Source organism: Taudactylus pleione, unplaced genomic scaffold (genome assembly GCF_031769625.1).
Source record: "Taudactylus pleione unplaced genomic scaffold, aTauple2 ptg000302l, whole genome shotgun sequence".
NCBI lineage: Eukaryota > Metazoa > Chordata > Amphibia > Anura > Myobatrachidae > Taudactylus > Taudactylus pleione.
In genome coordinates, this window is record NW_028284703.1 from 3322510 (window position 1) to 3345172 (window position 22663).

The following is a 22663-nucleotide window of genomic DNA, read 5'->3' on the forward strand; positions in this document are numbered from 1 at the left end:
TGCACGCAGGCATTTACTGTAGTGTGTAGTGCATGCAGGCAGCTTTGCAATGTGATCCTTGTAATCATGAAATGCAGCAGGAGGTGTATGATACCCCCTGCTGCATTTGCGATCCCAGCACTGTGACGGAGGTTGCAGTGCTGGGATCACCATCACGACCATCAGTGGTTGATGGTTGCAATGGTGGATGGCAATGGTTGGCTGGCCAGCTGAGTAAGCCTCAGCTTACTAAGGCTGGCCGGCTTGCGAGCCCAGCAGACTGCGTATGTCCATGCAGTCTCTGGACTGGCCACTCCTGGAAAATGTCCAGTTTCCAGGAACGCAGGCCGACCCTGTCCCTGCACCGCCCCTTAAATGCCTCTGCCTGTCAATAAGCCAGAGGCATTCAAGGGCTAGCATGCATGTTAGCAGGACCCATTCTGCACACTCGCAGAATGGATCCTTCAAATGTGCAGATTCCCGATAACAAGGAATCTGCGTTCAGCAGTGCACACTGAATTAGCCCCTAGATCCATTTATTTGCATTCAGCAGTGCCTCACTTACCTCATTTCAGTTAAAATGAAGTTGTGGTACTGTATGACATGTTGACATTCAGGATATCAACATTCTTTAAGCTGACAGCATAGTGTCTACATGGTCTGAATGTCAACATTTGGAATATTGACATACAGTATACTGCAGTGTTTCCAAAACTGTGTGCCGCTGCACCCTCGGGTGTCACATGCACTTACAGGGGTGCCACATGAGCCCATCTACCGCCAGGCATTTAATATTTTTTTTCAGGCTATAGGGAGAACAATGAGTACTCCCTAGACCAGTAATTCCCAACCTCGGTCCTCAAGGCACATCAACAGTCCTGGTTTTAGTGATATCAATGCTTAAGCACAAATAGTTAAATCAAAATAACTGAGGTACTAATTAAGTCACCTGTGCTCAAGTATGGATATCCTTAAAACCTGGACTGTTAGTGTGCCTTGAGGACCGTGGTTGGGAACCCCTACCCTAGACAGTCTCTGTAGCAATGCGGTTCTCCCAATTTTGAGAGAATCACATTAGGAAAGGGCTGGGTGTCGGCTGGGATTCAGAGCAGCAAGCAGCTCCAGATCTTCCTTCCTGGTGCTCTATGCTGGTGACACTCAGGGTCAGAGGAGCATGTGCTGAGCCCTGATTGGTGGAGCTCAGCACATGCTCCTCTGACCCCAGCAGAGAGGACCGGAGTACAGCATGGAGGAAGGAGCTGCTGGCTCCATATCAAGCAAGGTGATATAGCAGTTCATTTTTATGAACATTAATTTTTCCACATTTTGAGGAAGTAGCCTCCTATGCCAATCGTTCACAAGGTTCCCAGCTGTGCTAAACACTTTACTGAGTACACACTGGATGGTCAGCAGCTTAAGTCCACCAAAGGTAGTTTGTACAAAGGACTTCAAATTGCCTTTTTCCTCCCCTCAATAATGCTAATTTGTACATTGTCATTCAAATATTCATCCACCATCCTATGCATACTTCCTGTATCCGATTGAGTCACAGTAGATTAGTATATAATTATGGGCAATTCTTTTAAGCATTATAAGATGTCAAAATGGTGTTTCACTTTGGTACGCTAAATTGACTCATCATCTATACCCCCAGTGGGTCTCTTGGAAAATGTAAATTTTTTCCTGGCAGCAGCATTTGCAGGAGAAACTGAAGTGGGAAACCTTGTTGTGTCATGTGCCATTTGAACTGACAACTTGCTCTCAAAAAGTTCTTTGCATCTCTCAAGTTCTTTGTCAGTTGCAAAGAAAGACATTATGTATGACTAGGATCAAGCATGGTTGAATAAATGTAGTGATCCAATTGCAAGATCTGGACAACCCTTTGCTCCTGGTGATGCAAATAAAGAACTTGACCTACCAGTCTAACCAACTTGGCAGAATCACTTTCCTCCTCCTTCAGTTTCTCTAGCTGCTTTTCCAATTTTTTAAATGGAATCATCTGACTCAAGCTGGTAGTGTCTGAACTCACTTCATTAGTTACTACTTCAAATGGTTTCAGTAGCTTGCATACAGCAGAGAGTATTCTCCAGTGTGCTGGACTAATGTACAATCCCACTCCTCTCCCTATGTCATAGCTTGTTGTGTAGGTTTGGTTGACTTGTTGCTGTTCCTCTATGTGTTGAAGCATATAAAAGGTGGAATTCCACCTTATTACTACCTATTGCTTTAATTGGTGGCATGGCAAATTGAACTGTTCTTGCAGATGCTGCAATCTCCTACATGCAGTTGCTGAATGCCGAAAACGGCGAGGAATTTTACTGGCCACAGAAAGCATTTCCTGCCTGCTCCATTCATTTTTTAAAATATTTGTAACCACCAAGTTTATTGTGTGGGCAAAACATGGGATGTGTTTAAATTCACCCACAATGTGACTTGCATTATTAGAAATGACAAATCCTGAGAAGAGTCCTAGCGGGGTAAGTCATTTCACCGTGACATCTTGTTTAAGAGGTTGACACTGCTATCCCTCTTATACCCCTTTTACACCAACCGAATAACCCGGGTTATTGCTGGGTCGATCCGGGTCAATGCTCTGTGTGAGCGGCTTCCAAAAAAATTTCCCGGGTTGATTTACCCGGGAATCTTACTCGGGTTAAGAGCATGGTTGAAAACGGGTTGTTCCCATGTCATGCGGCAGCGTGAACGGGTGCTACCCGGATTATTTTACCCGGTTACATTCTGCTATTAGCTGATTGGAGCTTCTGGGGCACTGGCAGATGATGTCATTTGTCAGGGCCCTGTAGAGAGATGCACACACAGCCATTACTTGCCTGCCTAACCTCCTGCACACAGCCTGCACCACAGCCTGACCAACTGCCAAAAAAAGCAGGCTCATACACAGGCTGCCATAGTCAGAACTGCAGCCTGCACCACAGCCTGACCAGCAGCTCCAAATGCAGGCTGATACACAGCCATAACAGCAGCCTGAGCCACACCCTGTTACTACAGCAGCATGCATCGAACTGGACCTATGCCGATATACGAGAGCTACTGCTCATCAGGGCGGGGGAAGAAATTAAACGCCAGATGACCGCCACAGTTAAAGATGCAGTAGTATACCACAATATAGCCCAGATGCTGGAGTCCCGAGGGATAAAACGCATGCAGCAGCAAGTGGTCAATAAATTGAAGGCCTTGCGTAAGCAGTTCACTAAAGTGCACGATCATAACCGCAACAAAAGTGGTGCAGGCCGCAAGGAATGGGTGCATTACCAATTGTGCTACAGCGCTTTTGGAAATACAGCACTTTCAAACCCCATAGCACTGTCCTCCTCAATTGCACCATCCTGCTCCAGCCAGCAGGAGGATAGTCAAGAGGTACCGGCTACACAGGTTACCCTGCCATCCTCACAAAGCAGACAAACATCACAGCTCCTACTGACCGATGAACCTGGAGAAGGTAGTGGGATGGATTCATCTGTGAATGCTGACAGGATGGATTCATCTGTGAATGCTGACAGTATCGCTTCCACCATAGATGAGGTAGTTGAGACAAGCTCAGAGACTGCGCCCCCTAAAAAGACCCCTCTGCTACGCGCTAATAGTAAGTATTTTAAAAAATAAAAACACCCACATCACACACACACACACACACACACTACATTCACTTAAATCCAAATGGTAACTGTTGCAGAGTGCTGCTAGCATGCAGGTAGATTGAAGGCCACAAGCACATGTACGCAAACACCACTGCTATCTTTATGTCGGCTCAGTGCATATTATATATTTTTTTTTGTTTCTCCCCTTTGCAGTCTACAATGTGCCACCCAAAAAGAAGAAGCTCAACAGGTCGGAGCAAGCGGCTAGAGCGATGACTTCTGTGATCATGGAGCATCTCCGCGAATTGGATGCCGATATTCAGAGGCAGGAGGATGCTAGATTGGACCAGTTTCTAGAGTCCGAAAAGGCAAATGCAGCAGTCTTTTATGAGGCAATTAATGGATATGCAAGAGAGACAGATGTCTTTTTTTGAGCGCACATTTGGTCGTGGTTATCCAAACCAAACACAGGCATTACCACAGGCCCCAGTGTACCCAGAACACAGATTTGGGCAGTGCAATATGGGGCTCAATTACTACAACCCTAGCACTAAACCTAACACAACACAAACAAACCAAGAGTCACCACAGTATACAGTGTATAGGCAATTGCCGTAAACATGGCCATTTTAAATATTTTATCGTTGTACCAACCGGTACATGTTCTATTTTAGTTTCGTTTTTTTATATTGTGTGCCTAAAATTATCATGTTTATTGTGTGATGGCACTTTTCATTTCTTTATTACTTTTATAGTATATTGTTTTGCCCGCAGGGATCTATAAGGCACTTTTCATTTATACTGGGCATATGATGTTTGACATATGTTTTATACTGTTTTTATACTTTTTCTACAATTTGAGAATGTGTTAAAACTGTTCTATTAAAAAACACAATATATGCACATGGTTCAAGTAAAAAAAAAAACTTTAAAACCAAATAAACCAAAAATATGTTTGGAATATGAAATTTAGCCTTTTTATTTTAAATCAATAAGGGAAGGTTTGTTGAAATGGTTGCCCGGATGAGCTCGGCGCTGTCCTCATGCTCCCCCACATAGCTTACTGCATCACTTGTAATGCCCCCCACCTCAGTGTCCTGCACATTCCACTCGGGAAGGAAGTGGTCCTTTTGAATTTCGCAAATGTTATGGAGTATGCAGCAGGCTGCTACTACATGGGGCATGATTTTTAGGTCCACATCATTCCTCTTCATGAGACAGCGCCAACGTCCTTTTAAATGTCCAAAAGCATTTTCCACAGCCATCCGGGCAGAGCTAAGGCTGTGAGTGTAGGTGACCTTTTCTGTTGACAACTGTACATGTTGTGTATAACCCTTCATTAGCCAATGCTTCAAAGGATATGCCGCATCACCAATGATGTGGACCGGGACCTCCACGCCATCTAAGGTCACCGATTTCTGTTAAAAAAAAATATGGTCACTATAATGAGAAGTGGCATAAGGTGTATTCATATGGTGGTCAAGTAGGTTTAAAAAATTTCATGTATTTTATAGCACAATATATATGTTGGCAAATACTTTGGAATATCATGCATTCCACACCATTTCACACTTCATATTTTGCTAAAGCACATAAGAATAGTGGACATAAAGAGAAAAAGGACCATATATTCTTACCTCTCTAGGGAAAAGCCATCCACCCCGCTTTTCCTCTGCTATGCTGTACAAGTCAGAGTTGGCTAGTACTTTGGCGTCATGTGCCCGTCCAGGCCAGCATATGAAAACATCTGTAAAACTAAAAAGAAAAAAAAAATGAGTATTCTACCAACAAAAAACATAAAATAAAAGTAGATATGAAAGAATAATTTGTACAAATTTACTTACCAGTATCGGTGGTCCACAACAGCTTGAAGAATAATGGAATGCCACCCTTTACAATTATAATAATCCACAGGGTTTTCATGGGGGGCGATGATGGGAATGTGGGTCCAGTCTATGGCACCAGCACACTGCGGATACCCACGCCTGAGGAAGCCTTGGATGGTTTCATCTATGCGCTGTCCTACTGGCAAGGAGATAAAGCACTGGTACAGGGTATCCACTGATGCCCGCGTCACCTGGTAAATGATCTTGCAGACTGTGCCAATCCCAACACCAAATAGACAGGAGAGTGTGCGGTACTCTCCGGGGGTAGCATACCACCAGAGTGCAATGGCTAATCTCCTGATTGGGGTGATGGGCTTTCGGTAGTTGGTGGTCTGCATCATCAGTGCTGGTGCCAGTAATTCCATTATATAATAAAAGGTGGCACGCGACATCCGAAAGTGTTCCAGCCACTGCTCCACTTGGAAAGCTTCTACAGTCAGCATGAAAGCTTCTCCATGGTGGCGGTCTCTGCCCCACATTCTTCGATTTCTCATCATGGTCAATCTCATCATGGTGGTGATGTTGGCTGATATCAGTGCTCTCCTCCTGCGCAAATATTGGCATCAAAATCTGGCCCTCTCAGCCAAGAATTGCGGTCTCCTTCTCGAACCCTGCACAAGGTGCCACATCATAAAAAGCTGCATCCAATTCTCTGTTGCTGAAATCAACAGAAAGCTGAATACAGTGAGGACATCAGGAATACCAACATGTGCTCCATCTGCCATCATTGCTGCAATGCTGTAAGCAGTCCCCACCCCTCTCTTTTGTTGCCTTTTGTGACCTCATCTTTGTCAGCCCTTAAAAAAGTCAATTTTTAATGACATCTATAGGGAAAAGCAGGGATTACCCGGGTTCAGTGTGAACGGGGCAAACCCGGGAATAACCCGGGTCGAGTTGCAGTGTAAACGGGGTCTGAAGCCGAGTTCGACCTGGGATTGACCAGTGTTCAAATTCCAGGGTCGGACCCGGGATTTTGGTGTAAAAGGGGTATTAGTGAACTGGGAAATACAGAAAGTAGTCTGACTGTGAATGAGCTGCCATTTTGTGTTAGATGCTGCTTTTAAAGGCAATACACCCTCGCAGGGAGTTGTCGCAGTCATGTAATCTTTCATTTTACCAGTGGAGAGTGGGTACAATGGCATTATCTAGACCAAGAACTATTATTTTTTTTAATGTCCAGGTATAGGTGAGAAATTGCTGTTCTTGTAAAATAGAATTGAGATGGAATTTGGAAGCAGGAATACAGGATCTCAATTAACTGTCTAAAACCACATGTATTGGTAGTGGATATTTTATGCAGATCTAATGCTAGTAAACCCATCATGGCTTCAGTGATCCACTGTGCAACTGGATAGCACCTTCCATAATTGCTTCCTCTTGCAAGTGTTTCAGAGTTTATTGTTGTTTAAACTTTATCTTCTTGGTCCTCTTCTGGGATTAAAATTCACCCCGAGAAGCCTAGTTCTCAAGGATTTTTATTGGGAATCCTGGATAGTGGATAGCCGATAGCGGATAACCTTTGCAAATTGGATGCAGAAGTACTACCTCCAATCATTATTGACTGAAGGCCCCAATACATCAGAGATTGATTGCAGCAATCATGCAATTTGCAATCGATTGTGTATAAAAATCTTTCCTTTTTTCAATCGATTGCAGATTGCAGAATTGCCACAATCGATTGAAAAAGGGAAATATTTTTATACACAATCGATTGCAAATTGCACAATTGCTGCAATCAATCTCTGATGTATGGGGGCCTTAAGGTGTTGGAGATTACATGAGCTGAGATCTAGATGAGAGCTGGGAGCTATCTGATGCTGGACTGCTTGTTATTATTTTACCAGATGTTTCAGTTTTTTTCCAAAACTTAGCATGAACTTGCTGTAACAGGGTGGAGGTTCCTAGATGGTCTACTCACTTTGGCTTCAAAAATGTTGGAGATGGATTGAGAAATGTTATCAGGATTTCGGTAAAAATATTTCCACATGAAAGAGGTTTTTTTAGCATTTTTCCCAGGTATGACAATGGCCTTTTTTTATCAAGGGCAAGAACTCCTGCCACTGGTGGATGACTTACTTTAGCACAAACAACATCCTCATCATGTACAAAGAAAAAATGGTATATCTTAATGCATGGCACTAACTCTGCTTAAATCTGGAGTATATGCTTTAGCGTATGTGGAGTAACCTTACTTTTAAACTGCCTTCATCATAAATCAGATTTATTTGCGCGTGACATTATTTAATGTGGCACTGTGTTAAAACATATAACAACATTTCAATAACATGTATAAATAACATACATTAAACAAATGATAAACAAATGGAACTTATAGCACACCTATGGGTCTATAAATAAATATCCCAAAAAGTGACAATGTGCATATAAAGTCCATGGGGGAGTACAACAATTAAGTATCATAAAAAATGGAAGGATCATACCAGTCATGATGGTGGGGAGCCACAGGTGTTAGTAGTAATATAGAGTGTCCCAGATACACCCTGTATTGGTTCCCAGGTTTTAAGCTTCAAGAAAGGTAACATGGCATAGGATGAATTGATGTATAGGCACTAATGGATCACTGCCAATGCATTTAAATACATTCCAGTCTCTTCTTCAAGACTTGTGTCCATCAGTACACAGTGCCTGTCTTTTATGTCCATTTTTGATGTTATCCAATGGTCACTTCTGGTTTTGCGGCTCAGTGACATCATGGCCACTGATAATCACTGGAGGTGGCTTTGATTAGGTGCCAGTGTTAGTTACTGGATGGTTGTGAGGTTGCTTTATGTGGAGGATAGTCCATGTAAGATGGAGAGGGTCCCGGAAGATTTATTAAAGGGGTAGATGTTCTTGGCTATAATTATGTGACATCACTTCTGGTATTGGACCCAAAACCAGAAGTGATGTGAAACACCATCTATTTGGGTTCTATTGAAGCTCCTTGGTGGCCATTTTGTCAAAGTATAGCAGACTTTTGATAGAGTATAATGATAATCCCAGTGTTTTAAAGGAATTCCACTCTGAGATGAATGAGTTTGATTTCGATCCATATCAAATAAAATAAATAATATGATAATAGATGTAATAAAACATTAGTCATAAGATGAATGAAAACTTGGGGAATGAAAGGGATCATATGCGGGTACTCCGGTTTCCTCACACACTCCAAAAATATAATGGTAGGTTAATTGGCTCCCAGCACAAATTAACCCTAGTGTGTATGTGGGTGCACATGTGATAGGAAATATAGGGTCTCATTCCGACCCGGTCACAAGCGCTCGCAACCGGGTCGATGTTAAGGCCCTGCGCATGCACAGCGGCCGCACTGCGCGTGCGCAAGCCCCGCAGTGAGAGAGAAACTCTCTCACTCCGGAGCTCACTACAACAGGTGCGGCTGTTGATGTCGCCCCCGTTTTGGAGGTGGGGCAGGGGGTTGGCTACATAAACGGAGGCGTTCCTGATGGAATGCCTGCCGTTTTGTGGGTGGCCACACTGACATCAGCAGTGATGTCAGTGGGGAGCTTCCTGCTCTCTCAGAGCATGAAGCTCCCTGGGGCTTGTGGTTGCCGAGACTCAACCTTAGGGTCTCATCGCAAGCCCTGATGGTCTTGGCCATCACGACCATCAACCTGGTCAGTCGCTAAAGCTGTGGGTGGTAACCCACAGCTTAGCTAGCGACCAGGAGGCCACTCTAAAAAATACAAGTGGCCGCCCTCATTCAGAATGAGTGGTAGCTTCTAGTGACCACCTCTGAATGAGGGCCATAGCGTGAAAGCTCCACTGGGGCAGGGACTGATGTGAATTTTAAAATATTCTCTGTAAAGCACTGCAGAGTATGTGTGTGCTATATAAATAACTGGTAATAAATATGCAGGATAAGAGATTTAAAAAAATCTAAAAATTATTTGAAACTTATAAAAACCATTTAATTTCAAAATCATTGGTTTAGGCCATTGGGTGTTAAAGTTCGTAACTTGAAAATCATCTTCATCTCTACCTTAGCTAGATTTCTTGTTGTATTCCTATCACACCAAGTTGATTTTACATGCTGCAGGCCTACAAATTGTTTGATCACTTGAACACTGATGGTGGGTTATGAACTGTTTGGATAAGTGTTGTGTGGTGAGACCTTTTTTGATATTTCTCAAATGTTCTCCATGTCGGGTCTTTAGGGATCTGGATGTCCTTCCCACATAGGCTTTCCGACATGTGCATTCAACTAAATATATTTTATATTGGTGGTATTGTATGTGACGAAATCCTTTTTTTTTAGATTTTTTAAATCTCTTATCCTGTATATGATCCCTTTGATTCCCCATGTTTTAATTGATCTTATGACTAATGCTTTATTACATCTATTATTATATTATTTCTTTTATTTCATATGGATTGAAATCAAACTCATTAATCTCAGAGTGAAATTTCTCTCAAACAGTGGAATAATCTTCATATTCTATCAAAAGTCTGCTATACTGTACTTCAACAAAATGGCCACCAAGGAGCCTCACTAGATCCCAAATAGATGGTGTTTCACCACACTTCCGATTTTGGTTCCAATATCAGAAGTGATGTCACATATTTATAGCCAAGTACATCTACCCCTTCAATAGTTCCTCCGGGATCATCTCCATCTCACATGAACTAGCCTCCATATAGAGCAACCTCACAGCCATCCAGCAACTAATGCTGGCACCTAATCAAAGCCATTTCCAGGGATTATTGTCTGCCATGATGTCACTTCGGGTTACTGAGCTGTGAAACCAGAAGTGACCATTGGATAACATCAGAAATGGACATAAAAGACAGGCACTGGGTACTGATGGACACAAGCCTTGAAGAAGAGTTGTACTGGGGAAATTATTACTCCCCCATGGACTTTATATGCACATTGTCACTTTTTGGGATATTTATTTAATGACCCATAGGTGTGCTATAAGTTCCATTTTTTTATCATTTGTTTTATGCATGTTTTTACATTGTTATTAAAATGTTTTGATATGTTTTTACACAGTGTCATGTTAAATAATGTAACACAATTAAATCTGTTTTATGATGAAGACAATTTAGAAGTACAGTTATTTCCACACACTCTAAAGTATATACTCCAGGTTTCAGCAGAGTAAGTGCCACACATTAAGGTATACCATTTTTTCTTTGCACCTGTATTCCCAGGTGTCTCTCGGGGGTACCCCCATTCCTAAGTGGGCATGCTAGCCACTCATTCAAGCACGCAAACATATGCTCATAAAATCCAACAAAGTAACATCTGCATAATCAATATCCTTATCAGTGTCAGATACACAAATTTCCCCCTAATTTCCACAGTAGCAACCTCAATTTCTATGTATGTCACCATCTTTACTTGTGCTGCTCAACCGCACATTTACAGAGGGTGCAGAAATTGTGGAAGGGAGCTTCTCTAACTCAGTGTTAGACATGTCAGACTCACACAAAGCACAAGTGGACACACTTAGACTCTCCTCTGGGATTTGTGAAGTTTGTGAATACACAGTTTGTTCTTGATCCCTAGTTTTGTTTGGTGAACTGATTTGCTTGTAGACTTCAAGGTATATTTACTAAATTGTGGGTTTTTAGAAGTGGAGTTGTTGCACATAGCAATCAATCAGATTATTGCTATTATCATTTAGATGGTGCTAGATAACTGATTAGTAGAATCTGATTGATTGCTATGGGCAACAACTCCACTTTTAAAAACCTGCACTTTAGTAAATATATCCCTTAGAGTGAGAAGGTGTTGAATGTGAGATTCTGAAGATTCCTGACTATGTTTGACCCGGCTTCCTCAATATGCATTCTAGTGTGTGAGGAATATAGCGATATAGCACATAGTGCGAATTATAGTTCTCACATCATAACAGATTTGTAATTAAAAGCCATAGAAAACTAGTTTTCTAAATGTGAGGGCAGGAGAGCTGACTATCTGTATTAGGTCATGTATAATGGGAGTCCTGTTACAAGGTTGATGGAAGGCAGAAAAGATAGGAAGCTAACCCTTTGACATGCAAATGGAACATAGCTCTGTATATTCCTGAAAGGGCCTATTTCACATTTCGGAGTCACAGCTTAATTTTAAGAATTGTTAAATGTCATAGGACTCACATGATAATTACTCTTAGAAGTGTTCAAGGCAGGAAGCCTTTGGTTAAAGTATTGCCTAGGTAATGAATTTAACAGGGACAGGCTAAGTTCCCTGTTAATGAAATTAGGAAATACAACACAGATTTGTCTAGCTGAGAGCCTATCTGTATTTCCTTTCAATTATGATAACGTTGTCACCAGGGCATGTGTATTGCTCAGCCTTTGTGTCTGCATCTATAGATATTCAGCACCATAGGGTGTAAAAAAAATAGAAACCAGGCTGATGAGATATGGCAGATCAATGATCAGTCATATTTGGATGGTTTATGCGACAAAAGTGATGTATCAGTGATAGCTGGAAGCTTGGAAAATTATATACATATAACTGGACTCCAGATCCAGGTTGTGTGCAATTGCCAGATCACTGAGACATACAGATTTGAAGATATGAGATATCTCAGGAATGCACTATGACAACCACATCATATTTACACTTGTATAACAAATAAAATATGGACAACTATGATGAATTCCCCATATTGTAGGTAGTCCATCCACAGGGGAAGTTATTAGGTTTATTCTGTTATAAGTTTAAAGGGATTTAAACTTAGCTGGGAGGTTCCTGACCACCAATCATCTCATCCACCAATCACAGTGGGCTGTGATGACCTCACCTGAGGTGTGATACCCTTCTGATAAAATGTATTGAAGTCCTGTATTCTGTGTTCAACTGGGGGATCAATTTGTCGCATTGAAGTTTAACCTGCAGTCTCTGCATTTCTTACCATTCCTCCTGGATGGAACGCTATGTGTTTTCTAACATAGCATGTTTTCCGTAAGTCTACCTCTACCATTTTTATTTTATATTGCTGTATGTACCTTTGTTACCATTCTTTATCCTGTAACATTATTTTTTAAGCATTGCACTACCTTTTGTGTAAATAAAGTATTCTTTATTAGTTTATTTTATATATGCTCCGAACCCTAGTCTTTGAAGAGATTATTAGTGATGCTACACATATTGTTAAGTACGGGAAGCAGAGGGTTGGTCTCAGCAAACTGTGTGGTTGTCTGGGATGCCGAGTCTGCGCAATTGTGGAGAGGTTAAGCAACAGATTAACTGCGTGGGCTTCTTGCTGCTGAGCCTGTGCAATTATTGGGATAATAGAGGACCGGTGGCCTCTTTAAATTGTTTCCATCAGTGGTGGCAGTTTCGTAAGTAAGGTATTTGTATTACGGCGCTCTGTCTATAGCAGAGGTGCACATCCCCATGTCAGGGATACTGGGTACGGGTCCCTGACATAGTGCATGAAACATCAGTAGCAGGACCATCACTCACAAAGGAATGCCATGGCCTTTCCATGCCACTTTGTATGGTGTATGGAATGTTGGCAATTGAAACATTTTTGTCAGTAATTTTTCCATTTCTTATTAGAGATGACGTTTTCTTTAACATTGTGAAATATTGTTAAGATTTCAGGTGCCTTTTCTTTAACTTTATTTCCCCTGGACCACCTTTAGTAGATGCTGAAGTACTACCGTGTCAGCAACCACAGCACTAGTACTAGGCTGCTGCTCCTGATCTTCTATTGACTGATCATATTGAATTACAGCAACCCCAGTAATGGTGGCACCTGAATTACATTATATTTTTTAGAACACAAGTTTTATCTTTTTAATTTTTTTATAGCAGTGCTTGAACACACAAAATAGAGCCCCACAGCACCCCTAGTAATGGTGGCAACCTAATTATTATTTTAACACACAAGTTTTACATTATTAAAATTTGTAACAGTGCCTGCCCATACAACCAACTGCCTCACAGCGCCCATAATAATGATGTTATGATTTTTAACACACAAGTTTTATTTTATTAATAAATGTTAACATTGCCATTGAACACACAATAAACTGCCTCTCAGTGCCCCTGGTATAATCCGGGTGGCACCCTAATAGTAATGATGACGTTATACCCCAGTAGGTTTTTTAAGTAACACAGTGCTACAGTCCACTCCTATGGCATTTTTTGTGCCTTTCAGTGCTGAATATGCTTCCTTTTATTTAAACTTACAACATAAAATATAAATAAATATAATTTGAATAAATAAATAAATACATTAATGGTGCATACTCATGGTCAGATCAGACTACGATAACGATATAGTTGTCTGATCATCCTGCATGTGCTGCATGATTGATATCAAGCATCCAGCACACCACAACCCCACAAACGATGAAATGACCCACAATCAATGATTGCGGGTCACTATAGTAACCTGGTCGATATCGACCAGGTTGGACTGCATGCACGGTATCATTATCGACCATCCACGCCCGAGCATCTTCCGTCTTTTAGGGGTTGAAAGGGGCCACAAAATGGACAATATTAACGATATAATGATAAACGATATTGTTGTTTTTAATATCCTCCTACAAAATCAGACTGTATGTATGCACCATAACAACAAAAAACTTTGGTATACATAATATTTCATCATATTAACATAATGATAATACCAAACCTTATCACCTATATTCAATCTATCACCTACAAGGAAAAATTTAGCAAGGATTTTAAATCACACAATTATCTATCTAAATCCCACAACCTATCTAACAACTCATCTATCACTACCCACCGCCATTACCTACCACCTACAAGTAGATGTATGCAGAGATTTCCATCTGAAAATTTCAATAATAACAAAAATCTATGGGGAGTGTAAAGTGGCCAATACATGGTGCGATATGTACCATGTACGATGACGGCCGATCCGATGTCTGACATATCGGGCGGTCCGCAGACATGGAGCGAAGTGGTGGCCGATCACCCGATATGTTGGCACCTCCCTCCCTCACCCACATAGCGCAACATGGGGTCATACATCGCATTCCCAGATCGAGAAAATTTTCCATAAGATCTGGGGATGCAATGTATGACCCCATGGGAGCGCGCTTGGGATGATATCATGCCCATACACGGTACGATATAGCAGATATATTGTGCCAATCCATCGGATTGGCTGCTATATCGCACCATGTATGGCCGACTTTAGAAGAAAAAGAGCTCAAAAGCTGAACGCAGAAAGACCATCAGCCATCCACTCAAGGGGGCTTCAGCTGGCCCCACCAACAAGACTCTCACAGTGCTGAAGCTGGACACAGTGCCTCTATAGTGCCCATTAAACACTGTGCTCCTAAAAAAATTTCAGAAAGAAAGTGCCCCAGCAGACTTTTTTATGGTAACAAACAACACAGCGCTACAGTCCACTCCTATGGCATTATTTTTGTGACTCACAGAGTGCTGCAGCCAGCCCACAGTACACAGTGCCTTCAGTGATCCTAATAGTTTGTTTAATTTAATACTACAAATTAAGCGCCCCTATACTATCCACACCTTCTCCTCAGTCTCCAGTGGCAAATGGCATCTGATCATGAGGGAGGTACTTTAATATGCAACACAAAACATGCGAGAAGTATGGATGTGTTCGAAATCCAGGAATCGGAACCCGCACATATATAATTATTATGATCAATAACATTCATTACCAGTAGTTTCCAGTAAATTTTGACCGCGTCACAGCACCTGATATCATGAGGGAGGAACTTAAATGAAATCCAAAACATGCAAGATCCCTTTTTTAAACATGGCTAGAAGACCCAAGTTCAGGTGTGTACACTCTTCAGCAAAACCGAAACGCTTATCTTTAATATACATAGCACTGAGTGTGTTTACATTTTCAGTAAGAGAAATAAAATAGAAATAATAAAACATAAGTTTCGATTCTTCACATCCACTTAAAATCGCTACTTATTTTGCATGCAAAATTCCATTAAAAACTGGTTCTGAAAACTTGCTTTTAGCATCTTTTACGCCCTGATGATAATGCACTTACTTGATATAATCAAGATAATTGTGCTGTATACATGTACAGATGTAGCCTCGCTCATCCATCCTGCGGCTATTGTACCCGCATCTACTGTGTGACACATAGACACATGGGGCCAAATGTAATAGGGTGAGAGTTTAGAAAAGTGAGAGTTTCTGACACTTTTTAAACTTTGCCAATGTAATAGAGTCCAAAAACAAAGTAACAGAGCGAACTTGCATGTTTTTTTAGACTTAAAAAACTTTCACAATTTAAAATCTCATTCAGATGTTTTCCCATTTTGAAGATAAAACTCAACCAATGTGAAAGTTTACTGCTAAACTCTCACATTTTCTAAACTCTCACCCTATTACATTTGGCCCATAGACTTCTATGGAGTGAATGCCAGCTGCGACTAGTTGTAGCCCGGCGAATGCTGCGCTATGCGAATGCCCAGATGTACGCATCACGGGATGGATGAACATGGCTATATCTGTAAATATATATTCTTATTCCTTTTCTTCTCTTGCTTCCAATCTTTTGTTTCTGAGGCTATCTTTCCATCTTTGGGCTTGATTCATATATGTATGTCATGATAATATTTACGCAATTGAGCAATTATCGTTCAACTGCGCATGCATCACGGTCGCACTACCCAAGCACCAAGGTACCTTAGAGATAATGCTCGCAGTGAAGACTTCTTTGCAAAGTGATTGACATACAGGGACGATTTGGGGGCAGTTACAAAGAGTGGCAACAAAAAAGCAGTGACCATTTTCTACTGCAATTCCGTACACAGATAACTCAAGAGAAGTTAGTAGTTACCTCATGAGAATGGATTAAAGGAAGATAGAAAAAATGCATCTACTGCATTATCCCTTTAATTTTATTTTAAACTTCTGTAAAGCATATAGAAAACATTTCTTGTCCAAAAAGCAGAAACTCTTGGAAGTCTGCCTACCAGAAATCTTTTTAGATGGGCATGTATTATGTAAACCCGCAGACCTTTCATATGCCCGGGGTCTCTTAGGTTCACTGTTACTACTTCTCTCCTGCAGTTTCTCTGGAAGGTTACTATGCATTGAACAGAGGGCCTGATTCGGAGATGTAAGAAATGGCCATATTGTGAGGTGCTCCATCTGACACATCACAGCTAGACAGGAGTCACCAGCGCACACACTCTATGAGGTGGCTGTTTGTTACTGTACATCAAAGCCGGACTGTGAAGTGCTCCGTACATATTGTCCATGCATCATTCTCTGCTGCTACTAAATTGGGAGCTGCTTCCATCCAGCGATCATAAGAATACACTATTGATCCATGAATGGTTATTATTTGAACACTTAACATATTTGATATTGGAACTCTTGCATCATTTACGGTTTTAATGGGAAGGATTTCTGGACTGCACACCCTAAATATATATATATATATATATATATATATATATATATATATATAATGGGAGGTTTTACCAGTTTTATCCATGTATATACTGGAAGGTTTAATGCAGCACTATATATTTTTATAAGCTTTCTACAGCGGCATGAAAATAAATACATTATAAAACTTAAAGACTGACTCCAACCTCATATTCTTTTCTTGTAGTGTTATGTTACTCAAGTGCTGTATCACCTTTGCTTTTTTTCAACTTGACATTTATAGACTATACCAAAGTTTTATATGATACAGAACCTGAGTAAAGTGTCACTATTAGATATAATTATTTATTGTTAACAGCAGTTTCATTAAACAGCGCCCTTCATTCCTTTGCTCATTGACTGTTTAGCAATCTGCATATCCACTGTCTCCACTTCAATGTCTCAATGCTAGTTAAGGCTCAATATGTACAAACCTGAGCTTATTGCCTTCCCTCCCCCCCAGGCTTTATTTCCTCCTTCTAGATTTTCTCAACAACATCACACTCTGTCTAAATGCCCCCGAGTCTGCTTTCTTGGGGTCTTCTTAACTCTACCATTAACCACTCTACACTTCCAGTTCATTTAATTTCATGTCATCTCCCTCTTTACACCATTGCCAAAATATAGTGTTTTCCCACTCAGAATGTTACCAAAACCATTACTCATTGCCTAAATATCTTCTACGATGACTACTGCCCTCTTCTCCAATCTGGTCTCCCCTCAGCTATCTTTCACCATTACAATCCATCCTAAATTTAGCATCAATAATGATCTTCTATCAGTACCATAACTCTGGGTGTGTGAGCAGTGCCACTTCTTAGGACACAGGGCTTCATTCAGAGGCAGCTGTACGGTCTATGACCGCATGGCCGCCTTGATGTTTGTCCAGTGCGCATGCGCACGAGGGAGCCGACTCCTTTGAGCGCATGCGAGAGACCCGCTACTACTGACAGCGCCGGTCGTAGCAGGTCTCTTTCCAAAGGGGGCAAGCTATTAATGTTGATTGACAGCTCGCCCCATTTGGAAGGCGGGCCGGGGGGTGGCAGCCCAAATGGAGGCATTCCCTTAGGAATGCCTGCCATTTGGGGGAGGCCCCACTGACATCACTAGTGATGTCAGTGGAGAGCTTCTGGCTCTGATAGAGCCAGAAGCTCTCCGGGGCTTACGACAAGTGGGACTCTACCCTAGGGTCTCATCGTAAGCCCCGTTGGTTGCAATGGTCTATGACCATCACGACCATCACCCTAGCGGTTGTTAGAGCTGTGCGTGTAAACCCACAGCCTAACAACCGAAACAGAGGCGGGCGGTCAGGATGCAAGCGGCCGCCCAGTTTCTGAGTGACCGCTTGCATCCTCCGACCGCCTCTGAATGAGGGACACAGTGCCTAGTGGATGACACTGTTGCTATCTGATGGCATCTGAATTTGGTTTGCAAGAATAGCAACCTGGAGCTGTAGTGCTGCTATAGAACTGCCAAAGCAATCCTTAGAATGCTCTGGACACACAACCTACTGTATGTAGAGTTGCATGTATCATCCTTTAGGATGTTTAGTGCACTCCTCAACTCCTGTTCTCACAACCTCAATGTGACAAATGATGTTACATCTAATTTGCGGGACCATGTAGAAGAGGATTGCCCACAGTGTCCTAAAGGATGCTTGGGGGCCCGCATAAGAAGCACGAGAGAGGCAAAAACACTGTCTTCCTATGCTGCTGTTTCATATCCTTTGCATCGCTCTACAATCTATTTCAAGCTATTCACCTCCGGTATCCTCAGCATAGGCAAATGCAGCGGGTGTTTCTGTCTGCCTGGAAACCCCCCTCCCCAGCCACACCATGACCACAAAAGAAAGTAATATATTGGAATTTTACTAGCGCTGCATGTTCTTCTCAGTATCATAAATGAATTAGCACCATCTGTGGATCTTTTAACATGTATCAGCCATTAATAAATAACCTGTGCACCAATTAGGGGATTTGGAAAACATGCACTGTTAGAGATGCACTGCTATAGAGCCCAATATGTACATAGATGTCCAGGGCAGTGCTGGGTTCTTCTGCTGCTCCCCCAGACTCCCGGACTTGCTTCCATGCACTGGAATGGAGCCCACATCTAAAATAAATACATTCAGCTCAGGCAGGATGGCCTCACTGCTGCATCTAATGGCTTCCTGTGATCTCTGGGTCCTGTATATGCTGGAATTATGACACACAATACACTTTGTATGATGCATATTAAAGCTGGATAAGTGCTAATTATGCCCTCTTCATGGACTGGGCACACTCACTCTAAAATCAAGCATTTGGAAACCCCCCTCTAGAAATCCTGCATTTGCCACTGCTCAGTAATACCTCCCTGGAAAGCATCTCTGACCTCATCATTATAAACTCTCTCTTGTGCCCTCTACATTTTTTCTGCTGGCTTGCACCTCATATCATCCTAAGTGAGACATCTAATTTCTACCTCCTATACAGGAATCGGTATGAAATACCGCCGGCCGCATAGCCGGCGGTTCGATTCCCGGCAGTGCCTGGCCAACATCAGCAGAGTTCCCGACAGCGGAAGCCTGACAGCGCTGGAAATCCTGATTGTGGATAGGTAAGTATTAACTAACCTAAACCCGTAACCCTAACCCTCCTTGGGGGTGCCTAACCCTAACCTCCCTCCAAGTGTCTAACCCTAATCCCCCCTCTAAGTGCCTAACCCTAACCCCCCCTTCCCCGCTGCCTAAACCTAAATCCCACAGGGGGGTGCCTAACCCTAAGTCCCCCCCGGGTGTGCCTAACCTTAACCCTCCCTCCCCCTAGCCTAAGCCTAACCCTTCCAGGGGGGTGCCTAACCCTAAGTCCCCCCCGGGTGCCCTAAACCTAACCATCCTCACCACAGCTGTCTGCTCGCGGCGCCCGTCATCCCTTTGATCGGGATGCCAGGCGCCTGTCTCCCGACATCGGGGAAATGTCAGGCGTCTACATCTAGACACCTGGCATTTCACCCTCACCGGGATAATACACTTGGGAAGCCGGCTGCCGGTATTAAGGCAGCCGGCTTCCCGATTGTATACCCGTATACATCTGTCATGCTGCTCTACACTTATGAAATACCTTACATTGCCTACCAAGACTGACTCTCAGGGGTATATTTACTAAAGTGAGAGTTTTTTTAGAAATGGAAATGTTGCTCATAGCAACCAATCAGATTCTACTTAACATTTAATTAGCACCTTCTAGAAGAAAATAGCTAGCATCTGATTGGTTGCTATGGGCAACATTTCCATTACTAAAAACTCTCACTTTAGTAAATATACCCCAAAGTCTTCAATCTTTGAAGTGCTTTCTTAATATTTACTTCTTCACTATAGCCTTTTTTACCCTGAGTTGATTCTGCTTGTAGCTCTAATTGCCTTAATATAACCTTTTCTACTGAAATATGACTGGGACATCAGACACTAATTTGTATGGACAGTGGTGAGCTCTTCATATGCCATTAGTCCCCAGCCACACACTCCTTTCGGAATATATTTCCTTACTCTTCCCTTTTGACATATGCCCACACCCTTCTTTCCTTGTCCTTGTCATATATTCCTCCACTCACCCCCAATTGTATGGCTCTTTGCAGGGGTGATAAGTGCATTAAAATATTTGTCACAGTAGTTTTACAGTTCACAAACACACAGTGGGTTAAATCAACAACACAAGAAAAAAACCAATGGCCTACTTCCAGCACAGTAAGTTAGGCGGAGAAGAAGTTACACAGGAGAAAGGAAGACACCCTGGCAGGATATTTATGCATTGGGACCCATTTCATCCGTCCCCTTGATTGATGTCTGGAAATCTCCAAGGTCCTGTGGGTTAAGGGGTCCCAGTGCATACCTATCAGGCAAGACCTCTTCCTAACTGCACCATTAATATCCATATTAGGGAGTAAATTGTGTTACACTCTCTGTAATTAGATTGCTTTTATTTGTCTTTCCCTATTATAAGGGTAATTTGATATGTCATATATATCAGATTTTAATAAATGTCTATTTACTTCTATATTCTGCTGTCAAAATGTTTCCGCTTTAAGGGTAATACAGTGATCAACATATTTGGCTATCTTCTAGATGCATGGTATTTTTTTACGCTACTTATTACACACATATGCATTCAGTTACTGTATGAAAACTGAGGGGGCTATAACAGACAGTGAACTAGAATCTCGACTACTGTTTCTTATTGAGAATCTGTACCTATATATATACTATTAGTTTTGTTTTAACTTTATTTCACTGCTTACTTTATACACATACATATTTTGTAATAGTCTTTGATTGAAGTTTTGACTTTATCCTGTAAGTGTGGAAGCCAATGAAAATATCCCTCTCTTTGTATAAATCAGCAACACAGTCTTTAACATTCAAGCTCCCAATATTAACTGTTGCCTAAATAACAGGGTACAGAATTGCCTCCATCTGCATTAACATTAGAATTTGTCACTTTATGTTTTAGTTCCTGTTTGACCTATCCCTTTATTTCTGCTCTTCTGCTCATCTTAACTCTATATATACTGTACTTCTCTGCAGCTTTTGAGTTTTGCACCTCTTCTTCTCTTTATGTAATGCTGGGCACTCAATTTAATGGCCAATATATTGTCGGCCAGTGTGTACAGACGAAATGTCTGTGAATGATGTTGTGCCAGCTGTGCAGCACAGCCGATGCCCAATAAATCTGCACATCATGCTGTGTGTGTAGGTGGTCAGCTGACTGTCCATGCAGATGCTGCAGAGGCCGGCAGGGAGGGGGTCTTGACGCGACCCTCAGCCAGCGGGACGCACGCCCAGAGGCAGTGATGGTTGTTCAGTGTGTATAAACAACCATCTGCTGATATATCTTTAAATTGTGTACCCACCTTAACTGTTAACCATTCTCTCTCCAATCTAACTTCTGCTACACATCTGCCCAACGTGTGTTTTCTCTAAAGCATTATTCACTGTGGGCCTGAATCGCATCTGCAGCCATGTTCAGTTCAGCTGCAGTAGCTGGCTTACTTCCTTATGCCAACCTGGGAATCCGCTCACCTATACTAAAAATCCATACATCTGCATATGGAAGCCTATCGCACCCACTGTTTTCACGACCGCAGCTGAAACTGTCATCATTACAGCAGGAACTTGCAACTACCCTATGCTGGGCGCAAAAGATCTGTCTGACACAGGTGTCCATTCAGTCTGCAAGCTAAAATCGGGCACACACTGGCAAAAATGCCCACAACCCTTCAAATACACTCCCGTGTGACTCAAAAGAACCATACGTTTTCATGGTCATTGTCCAGTTACAGCCCAGAAATGCCAATTTTTTTGGATAGTATGAACATTGGAACCATCCATATGCACTAATGAACTCAGTCTGTACGGGTATATCTGATCTGGCACATGCGCAGAAGCCAACTGTTTCTTTTGCATGCCATTGGGAATGGCATGCAACTCTGGTTCAGCCCTGTGGATCAAAATACGTTCATACTGTAGGCCCAAGTTTCTAGTATATTTAGATATCTTAACCAATCAATCTTTTACAGTAGAAATGCATTTTGATATTGCCAAACAAATTTTAAAAACAAAATATTAGCTATTCATAAATTCACTTTTTTTCATTGCTTTTCATATCTATGAGCTGGTGAGTACTTTAGGATCTGATATGGATTACAGTTTTTGATTGGAGTAATTGTGTCTTATTTTTTTATATATTTTTATTTGCACAAGATATGCAACATCCAGATTTTGTGGAAGTCCAAAAATGCATTGTTGGAAGTCCAAAAATGTGAGTTGTTGG

The 22663-nt window shown here is 41.9% G+C and overlaps 1 pseudogene; it reads left to right on the forward strand.

The window, feature by feature from the left end:
• Nucleotides 1–3051: 3051 nt before the first annotated feature.
• Nucleotides 3052–4196, forward strand: LOC148511606 (uncharacterized; annotated as a pseudogene).
• Nucleotides 4197–22663: the final 18467 nt, after the last annotated feature.